Source organism: Mustela nivalis, assembly GCF_964662115.1.
Source record: "Mustela nivalis genome assembly, chromosome: 1".
NCBI lineage: Eukaryota > Metazoa > Chordata > Mammalia > Carnivora > Mustelidae > Mustela > Mustela nivalis.
This window is the reverse complement of record NC_139020.1, coordinates 93,657,210-93,677,555: the sequence shown is the minus strand read 5'-3', so window position 1 is coordinate 93,677,555 and position 20,346 is coordinate 93,657,210. Positions and strand designations below refer to the sequence as shown.

Genomic DNA, 20,346 nt, shown 5'->3' with positions numbered 1-20,346 from the left:
CATTTCCTTTCTCCTTTTTTGACGCTCATGACTTGTTTGCCCCAAGGACCCTACACAGTCAGCCATCACAGACCTGGACAAACCTTCCTGGACCCGCCGGCCACCCCCACCCTCCCCGCTCCACTGACCATGCCTTGTAAATCTGTCCATGGGACCCATATGACTGTTAGCCATTGTCAAGGTCCCTCTAGACTTGTTCAAAATCTTTCTTGTGACACTAATTCCATTAGAGCTTGATTAATTCCTTACATTTCTGAATCTGTTACAAGACAATGAACGCCTTCAAGACAGGATCTGTATCCAGGTCTCTCGGAACTTCCATCTTCCACACAGGCCTCAGTAAGGGCAGGGTTATTCTGGCGCAAGAAATACGTATTATACTCCAGCCATATGCAATTTGCTCCCGTCCTGGGGACAAACAATTAAGAAGTTGTTTGATTTCATCTCTGTAGAAGAGTAGGATTAAAATAAGGTTGAATTTATTTCCTACCTGCGAATAATGTTCGGTCAAATAGGAAGGCAACATTGAAACAAAGACTGCTAGAGTGGGAGTCAGACAAATTGGATTCTAGCCCTACTCTGACACCAGTAAGTTGTACAACTTGGAAGAGATCACTTGGCCTCTCTGGCCCTCAGTTTCTTCATCTACAAAATTAAGAATTTGTCCAGGTAATGTTATTTTCTCTTTCTTTCTTTTTCTTTTCTTTTCTTCTTCTTTTTTTTTTTTAATATTTTATTTATTTATTTATTTGACACAGAGAGAGAGCACAAGCAAGGAACAACAGGCTGAGGGAAAAGCAGGCTCCCTGCTGAGCAAGACCCCCCCCCCCCCCATGCAGAACTCAATCTCAGGACTCTGGGATCACAACCTGAGCCAAAGGCAGACGCTTAACCCACTGAGCCACCCAGGCGTACCATGGAGTGATGTTATGTACTAAAGCATATCCATAGTCATCTATGGGGCAAAAATCTTCAAGGAGCATTTGAAAAAAAGGCAAAGTGAAAATGAAGTGGGTGATCCAGCTGTTGAAGACACAAGGTGATCACGAAAGTGCCGGATACAGGCTTGGTACACAGAGTCCCCAGGAGACAAGAGGTCTATTCCTTCCTGATGCTTTTAAGTCTACATCCCAGCATACTAGAAAAACCAGCCTCCCCCTATTTGTCCCAGTGCCCTGATCTAAAGGTTCATCTCCCTTGAGAAGTTCTTCCTCCCTGCCCTGCTACCCTGAACAACCTTTGAGGAGGTTAAGCACAAAGTAGTGGGAGGTGCTTCGCAAATGTGGACCTGTTATGGGTTGAATTGTGTCATCCAAAAAAGATACGCTGAAGTCCTAATCCCTAGTATCCCAGAAGGGGACCTTACTTGAAAACAGAGCAATTAACAAAGCTAATCAAGTTAAAATGAAGCCATTCGGGATGGGCCCTAATCCGAGGGGACTGGTGTCCTCATCAAAAAGAAAAATTCCAATGCAGAGAGACAGACACACAGAGGGAAGATGAGCTGAGGACTGGTGGGGAAGATGGGTATGTTGCAGGGTTGATATTTGGCAAACACCAGAAGCAAGAAGCAAGGAAAGATTCTCCCCTAGAACTGTCAGAGAGAGCCTGGCCTTGTTAAGGCCTTGATTTTGGACTCCTGGTCTCCAGAATTGTGAGTGGACACATTTCTGTTGTCCTCAGCCACCCAATTTCTTCCTTTCTTTCTTAAAGATTTTATCTTATTTATTTGAGAGAGAAGGTGAGACAAAGAGCACAAGCTGGGGGAGAGGGAGAGGGAGAGAGAGGAGCAGGTTCCCCACTGAGCAGGGCACCAGATGTGGGGCTCGATCCCAGGACCCCGGAATATGACCTGAGCCGAAGGCAGACGCTTAACAGACTGAGTCATCTAGTCACCCCATCAGCCACCCAATTTCTGGCACTTTGTTATAGCTGATTTGGGAAACGCATCAAGGATTCAGGCTGAGTGAAGTGGGCTGCCCAGGGAAGCACGCGTGCGTGTGCGCCTGTACTCGTGTGTGCTGGAAGGTACCGCCGTCACGGGCAGCTAGTCAAACCCATTCGTCTTACAGGACTTAAACCCATCAGCAGATGCTTCACCTTTCTTCCTCCTGTTTTGCTCTTCTGTCTTTCCTTGTCTTACTGCAACCAACAATCCTCCCTCACCTCCACTCTGCCCTGGCTTCTTTGAAAGGGACATTTTATTCTGCTGTTTACTTAGAAATGTTAGTACTACACAATCTGGCCTGGCTGAAGAGGCCTCCAGTGAGGGAGGGAGACAGGCCTCCCGCTTGGAGGAGATCTGGGGAGGCTCAGACCTTGGTGGCACCAGTAAAAGGAAGCCAACTAGGGTAAACTTCTTCGTCGCCTTTTTTTTTTTTTCCTTGCAGTTCGTAAATCCTCCTTGTGAAACTGGTATAATAGCTGCTGTATGAAAACTCCGCGGAAATCGCCGCTCTGGAATCTTCGGGCGCCTGACATAACCCTCGCCCTCCGCATGGTGGAGGGCAGAGAGGCCTCCCTCTGTGTCCTTCAGCACGGCTTTCCCCTAGATCTGGGCTGGGGCTGCTGGATTTGAATGGAGGATTGTTCACTGGAGCCAGTGACCGGCAAAGCTGCCAGTTCCAACACTTAAAAAATACAGTACTGCTTTTAAAGTACAGGAGAAGGGCGTTGAAGCCAGGGTTCAGGGGTTCCTTGTCAAGTACACTGCCCATCTGTCCCAGCTCTCCTTGGAGGGGAGGGCCGAGGTTTCCCGAGGCAGAGGAACGGTCCCCCCCACCTCCACCTCCAAAGCAGTGAGATGGGGCAGGGGGGAGGTGGCCTGCTTCAGCTCTGAGCTCTCCAACACACCATCTACTGGGCTGCTGAGAACGGATAGTTCCTTTCCCATGAGCTCACTCTCAACGCTGGTATTTACAGAGTAACCAGGGCTGAGATGTGTGCCACGGACATCTGGTATAGGCTCCGAGTTCAGGGCTGTGAGAGAAAGAGCGTTTCTGTGATTGCGATCGCAGAGCCTGTGTCGTACTCTATGACTCGGTTAGAAATTGTACCCATCGTTCTTCTACTGGGGCGACAGGTAATTATCGGATTAAATATTCATGTTTTAATTATTGGAAAGAAATACATTAATGAGCTATTTTTGAAATATTTTCCATACAGAGTCAAGCAAGAAAACCTAAAGAGTGAGGCTTTTCTGTACTCGAGATGAAATCATTTCATTGTTTGGTGCAGCAGGAACAATTTTAGAAAAGGACTGGAATTATTCAGCTGCCTGAGTGACTTGACCATTGCTGAATAAAACCCTGGCTAGGAAGCCGACTGTTACCATTGGTCAGCTTCGAAATTCCCCAGGAGTGTTCGGATACAAAGAAAGTAATGTCCTAAAGAGAATCCCTTTAGTTTTCCATGCGGAGAGGGCCCCGGCGGGATGGTCTCTGATATTCTCTGGGATTCAGACTTAATTCACTCAAAAGACAAAACAAAGCAAATCTAAGGCGTTTTTGTTTCTATGTCCTCATGAACTGCCAGAAAAGGGACTTCCGTGTGGGCAGAACCTATCTTTGTTAAGCTGCTGGGGACATCCTTCATGAAACGGGTTCCATGAAAGTATTAGGAATGGCTCTTCTGCCAGTCTTAAGGGCAAAAGAAACAGAATATAGAGACCATAACATCTTGAGTTTCTAGGTGAGCTCCAGGGGAGACAGAAGCAACGTTATCATAAGAGAGCAGAAACACATCACGAGTGGGTCTCAAAAAGGCAAAATTACAAAACCACACATGATCTCAGGGTCCTGGGATCTAGCCCCACATTGGGCTCTCTGCTCAGCAGGGGAGTCTGCTTCCCCCTTTCTCTCTGCCTGCATCTCTGCCTGCTTGTGATCTCTGTCAAGCAAACAAATAAAATCTTAAAAAAAAAAAAAAAGAAAGAAAAAGAAAAAAATCACAAGACCACAAACATACCTTCCTAAAAAGGAGGTGCATTTTCTTATTGTTCTAAGTATAATGTAGGGCAGGAAGATGAAGAGTAATATTCAAGGCATCTGCAAAGGAAATGAGCCTACAAATCGCCTTTTTTGGTGCGTTAGTCTGAAAGGACACCTGCCTCATTCACCAAAGAATCAGTTTTTTCAGCCTTTTTTACAAGCTCAAGCCCCCCTGTTCTGCAGAATGAATCAGAGACATTACCTTTACCACAAAAATAACTAATTGAAGGAAGCAATTTACCTCCTTCTTATTTTATCACATTAGAAGGAGCAAAGATTACAAATAAGATCGAATTCCTCTTGCCTTATTGATCACGTCTGAATGCTGACCATGTTTTTACAAAAGAAACAATGCTATGTTCTCAGATTCTCAACATGAGTAGGCCAGAATTACTTAATCAAATCTATAGTAGGAAGTGCAGAGCTGAACAATACACTGGCTTGTGTGTTTTGACTTCACCGTCTCCATGGTAACGTGCATGAACAAATTAAGAAAAATATGAGCGATTTGTCTTTAGGGTGGAACTTGCCAAATCTTATTTAGTCTAATTAGTTTTTAAATTAATGATATTTTCGATGGTTAAAATGTTTTCCCAAGAATTCTCATGCAAAAAAATGGTCGTATTTACTGACTTTGGTATAATTAAATGTCCATATTTTTAGACTAAGCTAAACCAGTTGTGGAGTGAGAATTATTAATGGTTGCATAATTTAAAGGAGTAGGCATCTCAACAAAGGCCGTGCTGGTAAGAAGCTTGAAACAACTGTTAAAAAGTTAAAATTTTAGTTCACCTGATTATTCGGCATCATGGGAATTCTATTTATTAAAAGATGGAAATAAATTAAAAAATATATATATATATTAATTTGACTGAGAGAAAAAGAAAGAGAGGGAGAGAGGGAACATAAGCAGAAGAAGGGGAAGCAGGCTTCTTGCTGAGCAGGGAGCCTGATGTGGGACTCAATCCCAGGACCCTGGGATCATGATCTGAGCTAAAGGCAGATACTAAACCACTGAGCCACCCAGGCGCCCCAGGAATATATTTTTAATAAAATATTTATCTTATTTTAAGCAAATCCTACTAGCCGAAAGAGGCTGTGTCTTTTGGGAACCAAGTGGAACACGATGAGGGGCAAAGCCACTGGAATCAAAGGGGTGTTAAAAGTCAAGACTCAGAATGCCGATATCCAAGAACTCTCAAACCTGCTCAATTTCGAATATCGAGAAACTGTCTTCTACCAGCAGCTGAAGCAAAAAGTACGTAACCCTCTCGCTGCTGTCATTTAAAGACCGTGAGCAAAAGGGTAGAGAAGAGCTCAAGAACCTAGCTGCTGTTCTGGGGACCGAAACGGCGACTGGCCCAGGAATTGGGTGGGATACGCGGGAGGCACGGGGACCTCCTTTTGCTCTGTGAGACGAATATGAGCTTAGCTCGAGTTATGGATAAGAGCTTGGTAAAGAGTCAAAAAGAAAAAAGAAAAGTGAAAAACCTGAGCTTCGAGCACCTGCGCAGAGACAGCCAGAACCCTCTCTGCCACTGGTGTTAAGTGTCTGGACACAAGGAAGCCATTGTCCCCCGGCCACTACTGCATGATGAAGGAGCCACAGACGGTTGCAGACCTGGCATCATGGGAACGGAAACAAAGCCGCCCAAGGAGAGAAAAGTCCCTGCGATTCTTGAAGGTCTTTCCCATTTTGTCAGTAAGGAAGGCTGGAGACCTCGTGGAAGAAATAGTCTGTGTATTTTACTATGAACACGCGTGTACGTGAGTGTGCGCGTGCACACACACACACGTTTATTCTATAGTGTACTGTCACCGCGGTCAGTTAATAAAACGTCATAAGGTTCCAAATATTAAGATTACATTAAGAATATGCAGCTGATCCAGGAGTCTTTGACAATTTTAATCAAGATTCTGCTACTAAAGGAGTGTCTTGGTGGCTCAGGCAGTTGAGCGCCTGACTTCAGCTCGGGTCCTAATCTCACAGCATTCTGGAATCGAGTCCCATGTAAGGGCTCTATGCTCCGTGGGGAGCCTGCTTCTCTCTTTCCCTCTGCCCTTCCCCCTGCTTGTGCTCTTTCTGTCTCTCAAATAAATAAATAAGATCTTTTAAAAAATGAAAGAAAGAAAATTTTGCTACTCAAAGTAGGCAAACTAGCTACACAACAGCTGTTGGGGCATCGTGCCTGAAACCGTCCTGTCTTGCAATGTATTGCGTGTTGCCCTGTGGACTCCCATTCTGGCTCAGCTCACAAACCAGGAAGCATTCATCCAGCAGAGCAACGGGACTACAAAATAAATTTTCTCCCGGTGTTAGGAATGAGGAGACACGAATTCCTTCTTATTGTTTACGAGAACAACCATGATTTGAGTAGCATTTAGAATTATAAACAAATGGTTCAAGAGAGAATCCAGAAGATTTAAGACAAAGATAATGAACTCAGTTATTGGTTCCCACTTTTGTATCTTACCAATACATGTACTGGTAGTGTTTTCTGGACTTCAGAAAAGGCTTTGAAAAATCACCATGCTAAATGTAAAAGCTAAAACTGTAATGTTAACAGAGGAAAACAGAGAAATTTTTGCAACCTTCAAACTGGCAATGTTTCCTTTAAATACAACACAGAAAGTGTTAACTATAAAAAAGTAATAAATTTGGCTTCATCAAAATGAAAATAGCTATTCAAAAGACACTGTTAAAAAAATAAAAAAGCAAGTCACAGACTGGTAGAAAATATTTACAAATGTATGTCTGACAGAATATATAAAGAACCAATACAATCCAACAATAAAAAATAAACTCCATTTTAAAAATGAGAAACCACTTCAAAAAGGAAGATGTACAAATAGCCAAAATGGCCTTGGAAACATAGCCAATATCATCAGCCATCAAGAACATATATGGGCGCCTGGGTGGCTCAGTGGGTTAAGCCGCTGCCTTCGGCTCAGGTCATGATCTCAGGGTCCTGGGATCGAGTCCCGCATCGAGCTCTCTGCTGAGCAGAGAGCCTGCTTCCCTCTCTCACTCTCTGCCTGCCTCTCCATCTACTTGTGATTTCTCTCTGTCAAATAAATAAATAAATAATCTTTAAGAAAAAAAAAAAGAACATATAGATAAAACCACAAATGAGACATCATTTCACACCATCAGACTAACTAAATTTTAAAAAACTGACTTTACCAAGTGTGGTGAGTGTCTGGAGCAATTGAGACTCTCATACATGCTTGTGGGTAAAATGGAATGACCACTTTAAATACAGTCCCACAACTGCACAACTAAGTGTATACCTACTCTCTGACCTAATAATTCTAGTCTTAGGTATTTACTTAAGAAAAATGATAAATGATGTACTTAAGAAAAATGAAAACAAATATCTGTATAAGAATATTTATAACAGGGGCACCTGGGTGGCTCAGTGGGTTAAAGTCTCTGCCTTCAGCTCTGGTCATGATCCCAGGGTCCTGGTATTGAGCCCCGCTTTGGGCTCTCTGCTCAGCAGGGAGCCTGCTTCCTCCCTCTCTCTCTGCCTATTTGTGATCTCTGTCTGTCAAATAAATAAATAAAATCTTAAAAAAAAAAAAAGAATATTTATAACCGAAAAAAAAGGTGGGGCACCTGGCTGGCTCAGTCGGAAGAGCATTCGACCCTTGGTCTTGGGGTCATGGGTTGAAGCCCCATGCTGGGTATAGAGATTATTTAAATAAAATTTTAAAAAAGAAAATATTTCTAACAGCTTCACTCATAACAGCTTCAAACTGAAAACAGCCCAGGTGTCCATGAACAAAAGAATAGCTAAACAAGTGGTGTGGTATATCCATTTTTTTGGCGAAAAAGAAAAAGTAATAACTCCTTATATATGCAACATAAAGCCATTATGCTGAGTCAAAGGAGCCTTACTCCAAAGAGTACGCATGATATGATTTCACTTATATGAAGATCTAGAACAGGCAAAACTAACTTTGGATAAAAGCACAATTCACAACAGTGGTTGCATATGGTGAATGGAAGTGGGGGTTAAGTGGAAAGAGGGAGCTCTCTTGAGGGAACTTGCTGGCATGATGGGAATGTTCTGTATCTTGGTAAGAGTTTGGGTTATATTTACCCGAACTCATCAAAAGCACATTTAAGATTGGTGCTTGTCACTGTATATAAATTATATCTAAAAAAAATCTATAAATGAGGGGCGCCTGGGTGACTCAGTGGCTTAAAGCTCAGGTCTTCATCTCAGGTCCTGATCTCAGGGTCCTGGGATCGAGCCCCGCATCGAGCTCTCTGCTCAGCAGGGAGCCTGCTTCCCCCACCTCTCTCTGCCTACTTGTGATCTCTGTCTGTCAAATAAATAAATAAAACCTTTTTTTAAAAAAATCTGTAAACGAATACTGAACTCTAGTCAGCAAGATACATACTGAAGTATTTAGAAGTAGACTGAAGTCTGCAACTGACTTAGAAATGCATCAGGAGGGACGCCTGGGTGGCTCAGTTGGTTAAGCAGCTGCCTTCGGCTCAGGTCATGATCCCGGCGTCCTGGGATCGAGTCCCGCATCGGGCTCCTTGCTTGGCGGGGAGCCTGCTTCTCCCTCTGCCTCTGCCTGCCATTCTGTCTGCCTGTACTCGCTCTCTCTCTATCTCTGATAAATAAAATATTAAAAAAAAGAAAAAAGAAATGCATCAGGAAAGATGATGAATTGATGGGTAAATAGAGGAATAGATATGCGGTAGGTGATAAAGTGAATTAGCAAAATGCTACTTGTAGAATTTAGGGGCTAGGTACTGGAAAACGGTTGTTCATTGTATAGCTCTTTCCACTTTTTCTGCATATTTGAAATTTTTCATTTAAAAATGTTGAGAAAAGGGGAGCCTCGGTGGCTCAGGCGTTAAGCATCTGCCTTCAGCTTAGGTCATGATCCCAGGGTCCTGGGATTGAGCCCTGCATCTGTTTCCCTACTGGGTGGGAAGCCTGCTTCTCCCTCTCCCACTTGCCCTGTTTGTGTTCCTGCTCTTGCTATCTCTCTCTCTGTCAAACAAATACAAAAAATCTTAAAAAAAAAAAGATGTTGAGAAAAAAATTCAGTTAATTATACACCTATCCTATGACCCAGCAGTTCCATTGCTAGGTGCTTGCCTTAGGAGAGATAAAAAAAAAGAAATGAAAAAAAAAATGCTCACACAGAGACTTATCCTACAATATTTACAGCAGTATTCTTCATAATAGTTCCAAACCAGAAACACCCCAGGTGCCCATCACCAGGAGTATGGATGTACAAATTGTGGTGTCTGTATACATTGGAGTGGTACTCAGCAGTAAAAAGGAATGAACCACTAATATGTACAACAAGATGGCTAAATCCCCAAAACTCCATGTTGAGCCAAAGAAGTCAGAGACAAAACTCAGAAACAGGCAATGAGAACAGGAACTGCCTGTGAGGGGTGGGAATTGATTGGAAGGGACACGAGACAACTCTCTGGGATGACGGAATGTCTGATATCATCATTGGGATGATGGATATTCAAATGTATACCTTGATCCAAGCTCATTGAATCATACACTTAAGATCTACACATCATTTCTGTGCATAAGATTTACCTATGGTGGCTAGAGGAGGGGGAAGGCTAGAGAAGAAAGATCCCAAACTGTAGGCTGAATTGTCTTTCCCGATGTGAGTACAGATGACAATTTAGAGGCAATAGAGAACTCTGAATAGGGGAGCAGAGGGGACAGATCTCATGTCTGGAATCCAACTCCGAATAGTAGGATGGGTCTATTCTTTGTGACGTTCTGAGACAGGAAAAAAGACACTTAATATTTCAAGGTGTTGCAAGATGAGAGAAAATAGTAGTATCTTAGTGAATTTGTGGCCAGTATAGATCTCAGCCCCAACGTCAATGGTACAGGACAAGAGCCACGCTGGTACCTTTCCCCTTTGTCTTCAGAAATGTACAGATTCAGTTCCAGTAGGGAAACTAGCTGTCAGAATTGATGGATGGAAATCATTGCCCTTTAACTCCCCCCAGGCCCTCTCTCCGAGTTTATGCAATACATAAGGCGAGAGAAGGTGGGCTAGCTGCTTTGTTTCCTAGCCCTCAGCAGGTTGGAAGCAGCAAATTAGAAATGGGGAGGAGACAGTGAAAGAGCCAGAGGCCGTCACTCAGACAGCAAGTGACAGCTCACAGCAGGTGCAAAGGCTGAATCCAAAGGAGAAATATAAAAAGCCAACCTAAATACTCAAACCACACAACAGTGAGTGGGGGATCCCTGCAGCTCAATTTATTTAAATAACTCCTCAGTGCACTGCAGAGTTTTACAGATCAGTCTAAAGTCTTTCTTAATGTCCTAAATGAAAAACCAGGGAATGTGAAGGCATCATCATATTACACATTTTCTAAGAAGTCAGAGAATTGCTATATTTTCTCAAATTTTTAATGCAATGCAATTTGATTAATATTTAAACATTTTGATTAGAGGGATAAACTCTACTTACAAAAAAAACCCACATCTGTAAAATACGTATTGCCTGACAACAAGGAATAATACACTTTCTACTCTTAAGACGAGTGAAGGTCCACCCGTCAAAATCATACAACGTTGGGTGACAATATCTTGATAAAGAAAAATAGTAACACTTAACTCTGTTACCAAAGCTGAGGTCTTGAACTTTCTCTTTTTATGACTTCTGGGTCGGAGAAATGTCATCCCTCTTACTTCGTAAGGGCTTTGTATTTTGAGACACGTCTTGGAATGCCTTTCTGTCGATCATTATATCAGATCAGACCTTGGAATCTTTTTTAGCGGTTTTGTGAAAAGATGATGCATTTTGTGCTTTATTTTACTGAGCGGTGTGATGGAGTCATACCTACCGAGTGGCGAGAGCCCACTGTGGCACCTCTTCCCAAGAGTGGGTTCCTAGAGTTCACATTATCAGCCTGAAAACAGCTACGGTGGGAGAAATTGTACCATGAAATCAACAAACACTATAAATCAGGGTTCTTTCCTTTCCTTTTCAGGGAGTTGGTTGTTAAACATTTACCAGCACGCCACTCGTTGTTCAAGATGCTTTGGATATTCTGGATGGTCTTAGAGTCAATGGCCACCACCTCTGGCTCTTCTCTAAATAAGAACTGTGAAATGTTACAGCTGGTCAGTCCTCAGCACAATGGGCAAGGTAGGAAAGCCTGCTTTGTTACTTATATTTTATTGGGATCCAGACAATCCAGTTTAATTTTATTAAATTATTTGAGCAATAGTGACAAAAGAGATGGAAATGTGCTGAGTATAAAAGAGAATAAAGTCTGTAGAGTCAGTACTGTTACAAAATATGATCCTAATAATCCTCGCTTCAAGAAATCATATCAGGGGCGCCTGGGTGGCTCAGTGGGTTAAGCCGCTGCCTTCGGCTCAGGTCATGATCTCGGGGTCCTGGGATCGAGTCCCACATTGGGCTCTCTGCTCAGCGGGGAGCCTGCTTCCTCCTCTCTCTCTCTCTGCCTGCCTCTCTGCCTACTTGTGATCCCTCTCTGTCAAATAAATAAATAAAATCTTAAAAAAAAAAAGAAATCATATCATTTGTCAGATCCATATAGGGCTTGGAAGAAACAGACAAGTAACTGAAGCAAATATCAGGCTTCAAGCTTCATATTTAGATTAGAAGAGGGTAACAAGTCTCCACAGAGATAGTTGTTTTTATCAGGGAGGGTATAAGCCCTTCTATTATCTGGATATTTGATGCTCTTCAGATAGGCAAGTTCATTTAAAGCACTCACTCTACCAGTGAGTACTATTTGTGATTGTAGGGAATTCCTAAATGTCATAGCTTATGGAAATCCAATCTTAATCACTCTTACAACCTATTTGGGATTTGAGATTTGATGTGTGCTGACCTGTAGGCACCTATGTTGTTTTGACCAGGTTTTACTGCTTTGTAACAATCATGAGCTAATGACAAGGGCCAGAGCTGTCATTATAGGAGGAAAAAAAATGTTCAAATAGCTTTGTTCTTGCTTCTTTAAAGTTAGAAAAGGATGATTTATATGCTTTCAAACAGATTGATGGCCTATTCACCTCAGTCTCATATTTGATCCTGAAAAGCAACACAGAATTTAGAATGAAAAATATCTTTTTATCTAAGAAATTCTGGTACTTAATGCAGTCAGTTTATCAAATTCTCTGAATAATTCCATCCAAAAACTTGAATTCACAAGTGTTTACTGAGTGCCTGTTACAAGCAAAGCACTGGGCTGGTCATTACAGAACTATAAAAGGCTGGCTGAGATATGGTTCCTCCTTCAAGGCCTCTTTAATACAAAGTGAAGGATCACATTTAGCATGTTATAATCAATTGCTGATTTATAATTTTTTTAGATACAATAAAATATTCAACTCCAAAGATATGAACAAATTATTTCATGATCAGAAATATTTGAGAGGGCACCTGGGTGGCTCAGTTAAGCATCTGCTTTCAATTCAGATCATGATCTCAGGGTCCTGGGATTGAGCCCCACATTGGGCTACCTGCTCAGGGGGGAGCCTGCTTCTCCCTCTGCCCCTCCCCCCTGCTTCTTCTCTCTTTCTCAAATAAATAAAAATCTTAACAAAAAAAGAAATATTTCAGGAAGTACTGGAATGTTTGCTTCTTAGGGGCAGGAGCTTCTCTATCATGGTTTCAGCTGTGCCCAAGCAACATTTATCAAGTGTATTTGTTCAATGAATCTTGTTGTCCCTTTGTGTTATTGTTATAAACATCTACGATCAATGAGTCTAAAAGTTAGTAACTAAAGATCGCTTGGTAGTAGGTTGTCAAATAAAATACATTATCGCCTAGTGGTCTGTGCTATAGAGTTTCCTAAAGTATTACTTATACTTTTTTTCATTTTTCAACTTTAGTAGGACACTCAAATTTCATCTGAAGAAAAAAAAGAATCCAAATGACTTGTCATCATGTACAAAATAGCAATTCTACCTTTAAAGTGCCAATCCCATTACTTAAAGGATCCTCATTAAAATAACTTTATGCTTCCCAGGTATTAATAAATATTGAAATACATACAGGAGGAAGGAAATCTGAATTTCATATAAGTGTTTTCATAATTTGCCAACTTCCTCAAATTGGAATTTTATCAGAAAAAATAGAGAAAACAGGAAAAAACTGAAGCCAAAAAAAAAAAAAGGCATATTGAAATCAAGAAAAAAATTGGGTGAATCCCAAAAATGCTCCTTGTGAATTTGCCAAAATGTTTTAAAATCTCACATGAGATTTCATTCCCCCTCCAGTGCGATTTATTTAACTCTAGCCCAACAAACTGGAGCTGTGAGCACAGGCACTAAGTCTTTAATGCCACAACTGACCAGAAGGCAAAAGCCATACTCCACTCTTCAAGGAATCTTTTCTGCCCTGCTGCCCACCCTCAACACAACCCCCTACCTTCTTACTCCCACCTCCCTCTTGTGCTCGCCTCCCACCTCGGCAAACAAAAACAGATTCCTTGGAGGTGAGCCATACTGGGCCATGGCTTTCTGTTCCTTAAGAACTTAAAATACCGGGGTGCCTGCCCACTCTAGGTTTCCGCTCAGGTTCTGATCTCAAAGGCCTGGGACTGAGCCCCCTCTGCACTCAGCAGGGAGGCTGCCTGGGCTCCTCTCCCTCTGCCCCACCCCCAACGTGTGAGCAGGCACGTGCACTCTCTCTCAAATAAGTAAATCTTAAAAAACAAAAAGAAAACAACTTACAGGATAGCGAAGCAGTCACTTCACTTCACTGCTCCGGGCCTCGGTGTCCTCATTTGTAAAACAGGTGAAAATATCTGACATTCCCGACTCACAATTTTTCTGAGGTTCAACGTCTTGATATGTAAGAAAAAGATCCGAGGAAACCCTTTGCAAATGTGGTTACTGTTTATTTCAGATTATCTAATTTCCAAACACATTATAGAAAGTTTAGGTTTATGAAACCACATGATTGCAGGGCCTTTTCCCTTGGATATATAGGGAAGTTCCAAAATTTCCCATGTTTCACCCATTTACCACATTACTTCATTAAGGGCAAGGTTGAGTGGGTTAGTGGTTAGGTTATGGGACTAGGCATAATACTTCCTGCATTCTTATCTGACTTGGCCATTGTTTTGTTATTGCCTCAGGGAAAATCTTAATGCCTTAATTTGCTGTAAAAACAAATACATATCAGGGATATTTACTTTAAAAAAGGGTTATGAGAGTTTGAATGGATTCATATGAGAGGGCTTTCTACGTGAATCTTGTTTTTTGGAGCCAAATTATATGGTGTAATTCTAAAACAATAGGAAAAGAACTCATTTTAATTGAGTTTTACTTTGTCTTAGCACAGTGCTTACATTCTCATTCAATCTCTACAAGCTGCAAGGTATATAACATTATGGCCATTCTTACGGATAAGGAAGCGGAGTCTCAGGAATTTACCCAGATATCACCAATTACAGGAGATAGGGCTGCAATGAGAACTCTTCTCTCATTTCCCTCAACCTCCGCTCCTCACAGTGTGGTCTGTGGAGAAGCTGCAAGGGAACCGCCTGGATCTAGTTAGAAATGCCGAATCTCGGGCTTTGCCCTCTGCCTTCTGAATGACAGTCTCCGTTCTAGTAAGAGTCCCACAAGAAAGTTTGAGTCTGTAGCAAGACCACCTGCGCCTCTCCAACTGGACTCCTCACACGATCGCTTCTCTTCACGGCTGACCTGGTTTCTGCATGAGCCCCCAACACCCACACATATCCCCCCAAATCCCTACATCCGCTCAAGCCCTGGCAAAAGTCACCATAACTTCTCTTTAGATATGGCCCTGGTTTATTCTACCATTATAACCTCCCAGTATTGTCTCATAATTAAGTGCACATATGGTCTTCTTCTGTGCTACGGTATACACTCTACGAGAGAGGGCTTGGTCTTGTCCTTTTTTGCATCCTGTGCATCTGTGCACAGGAGTTCATTTAATGAACTGGAGTTCATTAAATGAATAAATTAAGTAGCATTTCTTTAGTGCCTCAAAATTTTCCCTTTGTTACCTCTTTTCCAAAAGTTGCCACAAGGCCTGACACTCCTCACTCTGAGAGGCACAACTATTATCAGTAGAACGGGCTTCTAATAAATCAGGTAGGCTGGGGCCTAGTCCACCCCCGGAGAAAGGCTACTGTTGGGGAATCTCAGCGCCAGGTCGTTTCCACTGTCTTTGCCTCTAGGAAGCCTCATGACTCTTGACAAGTCCTTTCAACTCCCCGAATTTCCATTTCCCATCAAAGACAGATGGAGTTTGAGTTCTAAAGTATAGGGATTTGTTACCTATTATGATCTGCTCTTTGCATTTCCATCACCCTCGAACCTTCCAACCACAGACCTGGTCTTTATCCAAAGCCCTAAACCGAAAGAGAGGGAAAAACAGGGAAGAAGATGAATATGCTTCATAACTGATCTTAAGCCAGAAAAGAAGCGACCTAAGGTAAAGTCATTCACGCTGATGAACTTTTGGAGTCTTTCTTACTCATGACGGTTCCCTGTTCTGATAGCAATTAGACACTACTCCTAGAGTTTGCTCCTTTGTGTTTGGTGCCTGGGTGTCCTCTTCAAAAGATACTGAACAGGCCAGTTATATGGAAAACCAAGAGCAGTTGTGGATAAACAGAGCGCGAGAGAGACATGAACACACTCAGCTCTCCATAGCAATGCTCTACTACATTGTGTCAATGACAAGGTGGTGAGGTATCTCAAATCTTTGTTATTAATAAGGGTTATAAGAAATTGAAGTTTGCAAGTGATTTCTTCTCTCTCTTTCTTGCTTTCTTTTTATTTATTTTTTTAAAGATTTTATTTACTTATTTGACAGAGATCACAAGTAGGCAGAGAAGCAGGCAGAGAGAGAGGAGGAAGCAGTCTCCCTGCTGAGCAGAGAGCCTGATGCGGGCCTCGATCCCAGGACCTGGAGATCATGACCTGAGCCAAAGGCAGAGGCTTTAACCCACTGAGCCACCCAGGCGCCCCTCTCACTCTCTTTTTAAAGTATTAGAGTGGATTCAAGTATCCTGGCCACTGTCACTATTTTCTATTACTATTATTATTTCTATTTTCTATTGTGCTTTTTTGAATGAGAGAAGGAAACGAAGTTACAGAGAGTTCTGAAGGCCTATCACATGACCAAGACCTTATCTCTGCCACAGCTGGGAAATCCAGACATGGCCAAGGGTTGTGGGGTTTAGGCTCGTGTGAATGCCATTTCTCTTGTGTGTTCTAGGAGTGAAGGTGTTAAGACATGGTGCTTTGGGGAATGCTGACATCATAGTTTTGCAGACAAAGAGGTTCCTTGTGAGGTTTTCACGACCTGTTGAGGAAAGTAGCGTGTTTGGAACACAATGCAAGGCTGAACAAAGAGAATGGTTGGTTGTTATCTCTTAAAAATGCTTTCCATTAGGGGCACCTGAGTAACTCAGTTGGTTAAGCATCTGCCTTTGGCTCAGGTCAAAGGGTCCCAGGGTCCTGGTCAACGGGAACCTGCTTCTCCCTCTCCTCTGCCTGTCCCTTGCTTGTGCACTCTCCTTCACTCTCTCTCTCTCAAATAAATAAATAAAATCTTAAAAAAAAAAAAAAGACAGTCAGACATGTTGTTCTACTTTATCCCAAATTCATGCACCACTTTGCTATTGTGTTGATCAAGTTGGTTGAAAAGAAAACATCTGCAAGAGAGCATTATAACATCTCAGTGTGCATTCTTATGAATAAGGCAATGGCTGGAATTTTAGTGATGTGTTTCTCTAGCATATGTAAAAATCCAATATAAAAGGATATGATACTCTTCAAACTTTTCTTGTCTATTTTTGCCTCAGTGGGAGTGGGAGTCCAAATTATAGGCTAACAGGTTTATTTTGTAAGTTTTAGAAGTTTCAAATTCTACATCATCAAGATGAGTTTTTATGTGTGAAATATTTTTTTATTCTACTCCTGAAATGTTTCTATGCTGAAAACGCTTTTCTAAATTGTTGTCATTTGTGTTAATTCACTATTTATTCTCAATGTGATTTTCTTAATCAAAAATAAACAAGAAGGAAAAAAAATGTTGCTTTTCGTTTATGTGAAATGTGTTTTTTTTAAATATATTTTTAAAGATTTTATTTATTTATTTGACAGAGAGAGACACAACGAGAGAGGGAACACGGCAGAGGAGTGGGAAAAGGAGAAGCAGGCTTCCCACTGAGCAGGGAGCCTGATGCAGGGCTCGATCCCAGGACCCTGAGATCATGACCTGAGCTGAAGGCAGGCACTTAATGACTGAGCCACCCAGGCACCCCGTGAAATGTGCTTCTTTTGGGAAGTTCCTTTTAAGGCCACTCTGAGTGAGGTGTAGACTCGAGGGCCGTATATCAGTTCTGAGCCGTGGAATTCAGGAGACAACCACTGCAGAATATAAGAGAGACCTGGGATAACTTTATGTAATTGCAGCAAAGAGATTTCTAGAGGTACCTAGGCTGTTGTTTGGAGGGGGCACATGGTTTATGCATTATTGGATAGAAACTGGATTTTGTGAAATTTTTTTTTTTTTTAATCAAGCTGATTTTTGTCCTTGGGGAAGAACTGAATGCAGGAAAGTCATCCAGTGCAGCTGCTTAAGCAGGAATATTTTAGTTTTTAATTTTTTGAAAGGTTATTTCTTCTGTCAAATTAAACAAAACAAAACAAAACAAAGCAAACCAGGGGCGCTTGGGTGACTCAGTGGGTTAAAGCCTCTGCCATCGGCTCAGGTCATGATTTCAGGGTCCTGGAATCGAGCCCCGCATCGGGCTCTCTGCTCGGCAGGGAGCCTGCTTCCTCCTCTCTCTCTGCCTGCTTCTCTGCCTACTTATGATCTCTGTCTGTCAAAAAAAAAAAAAAAGTTTATTTATTTTTTTAGTAATCTCTACACACAAACTCATGACCCTGAGATCACGAATTGCACACTTTACCGCTCCACTGAGTCAGCTAGGTGCCCCGAGTAGGAACATTTTAATGTTCTGTTTTGGAATGTAAATTGGGTGTACTGGTAAGACTCTACCCTGTGTCATTTGAGATCGTTTTTATTTTTTTTATTTTTTAAAGATTTTATTTATTAATTTGACAGAGAGAAATCACAAGTAGACAGAGAGGCAGCCAGAGAGAGAGAGAGAGAGAGGGAAGCAGGCTCTCTGCTCAGCAGAGAGCCCGATGCGGGACTCGATCCCAGGACTCTGAGATCATGACCTGAGCCGAAGGCAGCGGCTTAACCCACTGAGCCACCCAGGCACCCCTGAGATCGTTTTTATTTTTTATTTTTTTATTTTTTAAAGATTTTATTTATTTATTTGTTAGAGAGAGAGCAAGCGAGAGCGAGCACAAGCAGACAGAGTGGAAGGCAGAGTCAGAGGAAGAAGCAGGCTCCCTGCGGAGCAAGGAGCCCCATGTGGGACTCGATCCCAGGACACTGGGATCATGACCTGAGCCGAAGGCAGCTGCTTAACCAACTGAGCCACCCAGGCGTCCCGAGATCGTTTTTAAAACCGTATCTGAATGTAGACTCTTCTAAGAACCAGGATTGGTGGGGGGGGGGGCGGGGGGGGGCCCAGCACCAGTGGAGAGAGTAGGAGGTAGAGAGAGAGAGAAGTGTGTGGTACAGAGTGGGGGAAGGGGGTAGTAAGAGGATCACAGTGCATGGGGGCTCTTCCTCTGGTCAAAAGCCATGGAGGCAGCAGTGTGATAGCAGGATGGGGAGGTTAGGGCGGAAGTACTAGGAAATTCTCAAGAACTGTAGAGATCTCCTGCAGGGAGCTCATTTTTGGCTATTTTGGAATAAAAAGGTGAAGTTAGGTACATAAGAGATTAAGCAAACATTGAGACATGTCTTTTGTAATGCCACAAAATATTTGCATAGGCAATTATTTTAATCGCACTGGAATAAGACTGACTTGCCTTTCCTAGCATAGACACAAAGATTCATTAGCTAAATGTGAACTCATCGAGGAAGCAACAAACTCACCTTCTATTTTCATATGGCTTAGCAAAATAAGTCATCTTTCTGCACTACTCATCTTCGAGTCCCTGTTTCTGTTGGTCTCCAGAGTGATTATTCCATAGCTTTTTAAAGATGGTGTAGAGCTGGGTGACTGGGTAGAACATAAGGGTGAACTGCTGAAGGTTTTTTTTAAGGTGGAGAGAAAGTTTCCACCACCTGCTTTCTCCTCTGTAAGCCCAATCCTAGAAAGTCTGGGAAACTCCAAGCTGCTTTGGTTTCCTGCACACACAAAGCTCTCTGTTAATAAGTCAGTTTGTAGCTTGGCCTGTCAATGGAGAAAAAAAATAGCAACAAGATAGAGGACAATGGAGACCTGCAACTTCTTTTCTTTTCCTTCCTTCCTTTCTTTCCTTCCTTCCTTCCTTCCTTCCTTCCTTTCCTCCTTTCCTCCTTCCTTCTTTAAAATTTTATTTTTAAGTAATGTTTGCACCTAACTTGAACCCAAGATCAAGGGTCTCATACTCCTTTGAGCCAGCCAGGTGCCCCAAGACCTACAACTTGTTCTCAAACAACTTGGGCCATAAACATTAAAATAAGCTGAATATATATTTGTTATATATTGTATTATATATATTTATATGCACAATGTACATTATATATGTATACATGGTTATGTCTATATATGTTCAAGACTGATAAATCTAAATTTAAAGTTGTTAAATTAGTGTTCAACTCTTCAAGTTTGCAAAGTTTCAAAATAAAGTGTGTGTAGGAGAAACAGTAAAGAGGTGATAATCAGAACCCAAATGTTAAATGTTAAGAGATTAAAAAAATAAGATTTTATTTATTTATTTGAGAGAGAGCAAGCATAAGCATGGGGAGCAACAGGCCGAGGAGGAAATAGACTCCCTGATGAGCCAGGAGCCTAATGCAGGACTTGATCCCAGGACCCCGGGATTATGACCTGAGCTGAAAGCAGATACTTAACCAACTGAGCCACGCAGGAGCGCGTAAAGAGATTATTATCTTTAAATTAGACAGTATTATGCAATGTTATACAGTACCTAGTTTAGGGCTTTGAACTTAGAAAGATTCACCAATTTTTTGAATAGCTCAGATTAAACTACTTTTCACCCCACTGAAATAGTATCCATCATTTTACCCTTGACTGGAGGTGGAGGGAAGGGAAGATGTACTGTCTCTCACATTCTCTGTGTGATGTGTGCTCCATGGGCCAGCAGTGTCTCCATCCCTGGGAGTTTGTTAGAGATGCAGAATATCACTCTAGCGCTAGACCCACTAAAGCAGAATCTGATTCGTATGCACCTGAGTTTTGTCCCTGTTAGAATAAAAATGAGCTAAAGCCATTTACGTGCATTAAGTA

The 20,346-nt window shown here is 42.1% G+C and overlaps 1 long non-coding RNA gene across 3 annotated transcripts in view; it reads right to left on the bottom strand.

Moving 5' to 3' along the window:
* Positions 1-13,946, bottom strand: part of LOC309843577 — a 45,316-nt gene extending 31,370 nt beyond the window's left edge. For 2 of the 3 annotated variants that reach the window (XR_014300224.1, XR_014300225.1), the window contains exons 1-2: positions 13,715-13,946; positions 250-408 (exon numbers count right to left, since the gene is read on the bottom strand). This is a non-coding gene — a long non-coding RNA (uncharacterized lncRNA). Of the gene's footprint in view, positions 1-249; positions 409-10,848; positions 10,925-13,714 lie in introns of all 3 variants that reach the window. The other variant, XR_014300223.1, reaches the window with a different exon arrangement.
* Positions 13,947-20,346: the final 6,400 nt, after the last annotated feature.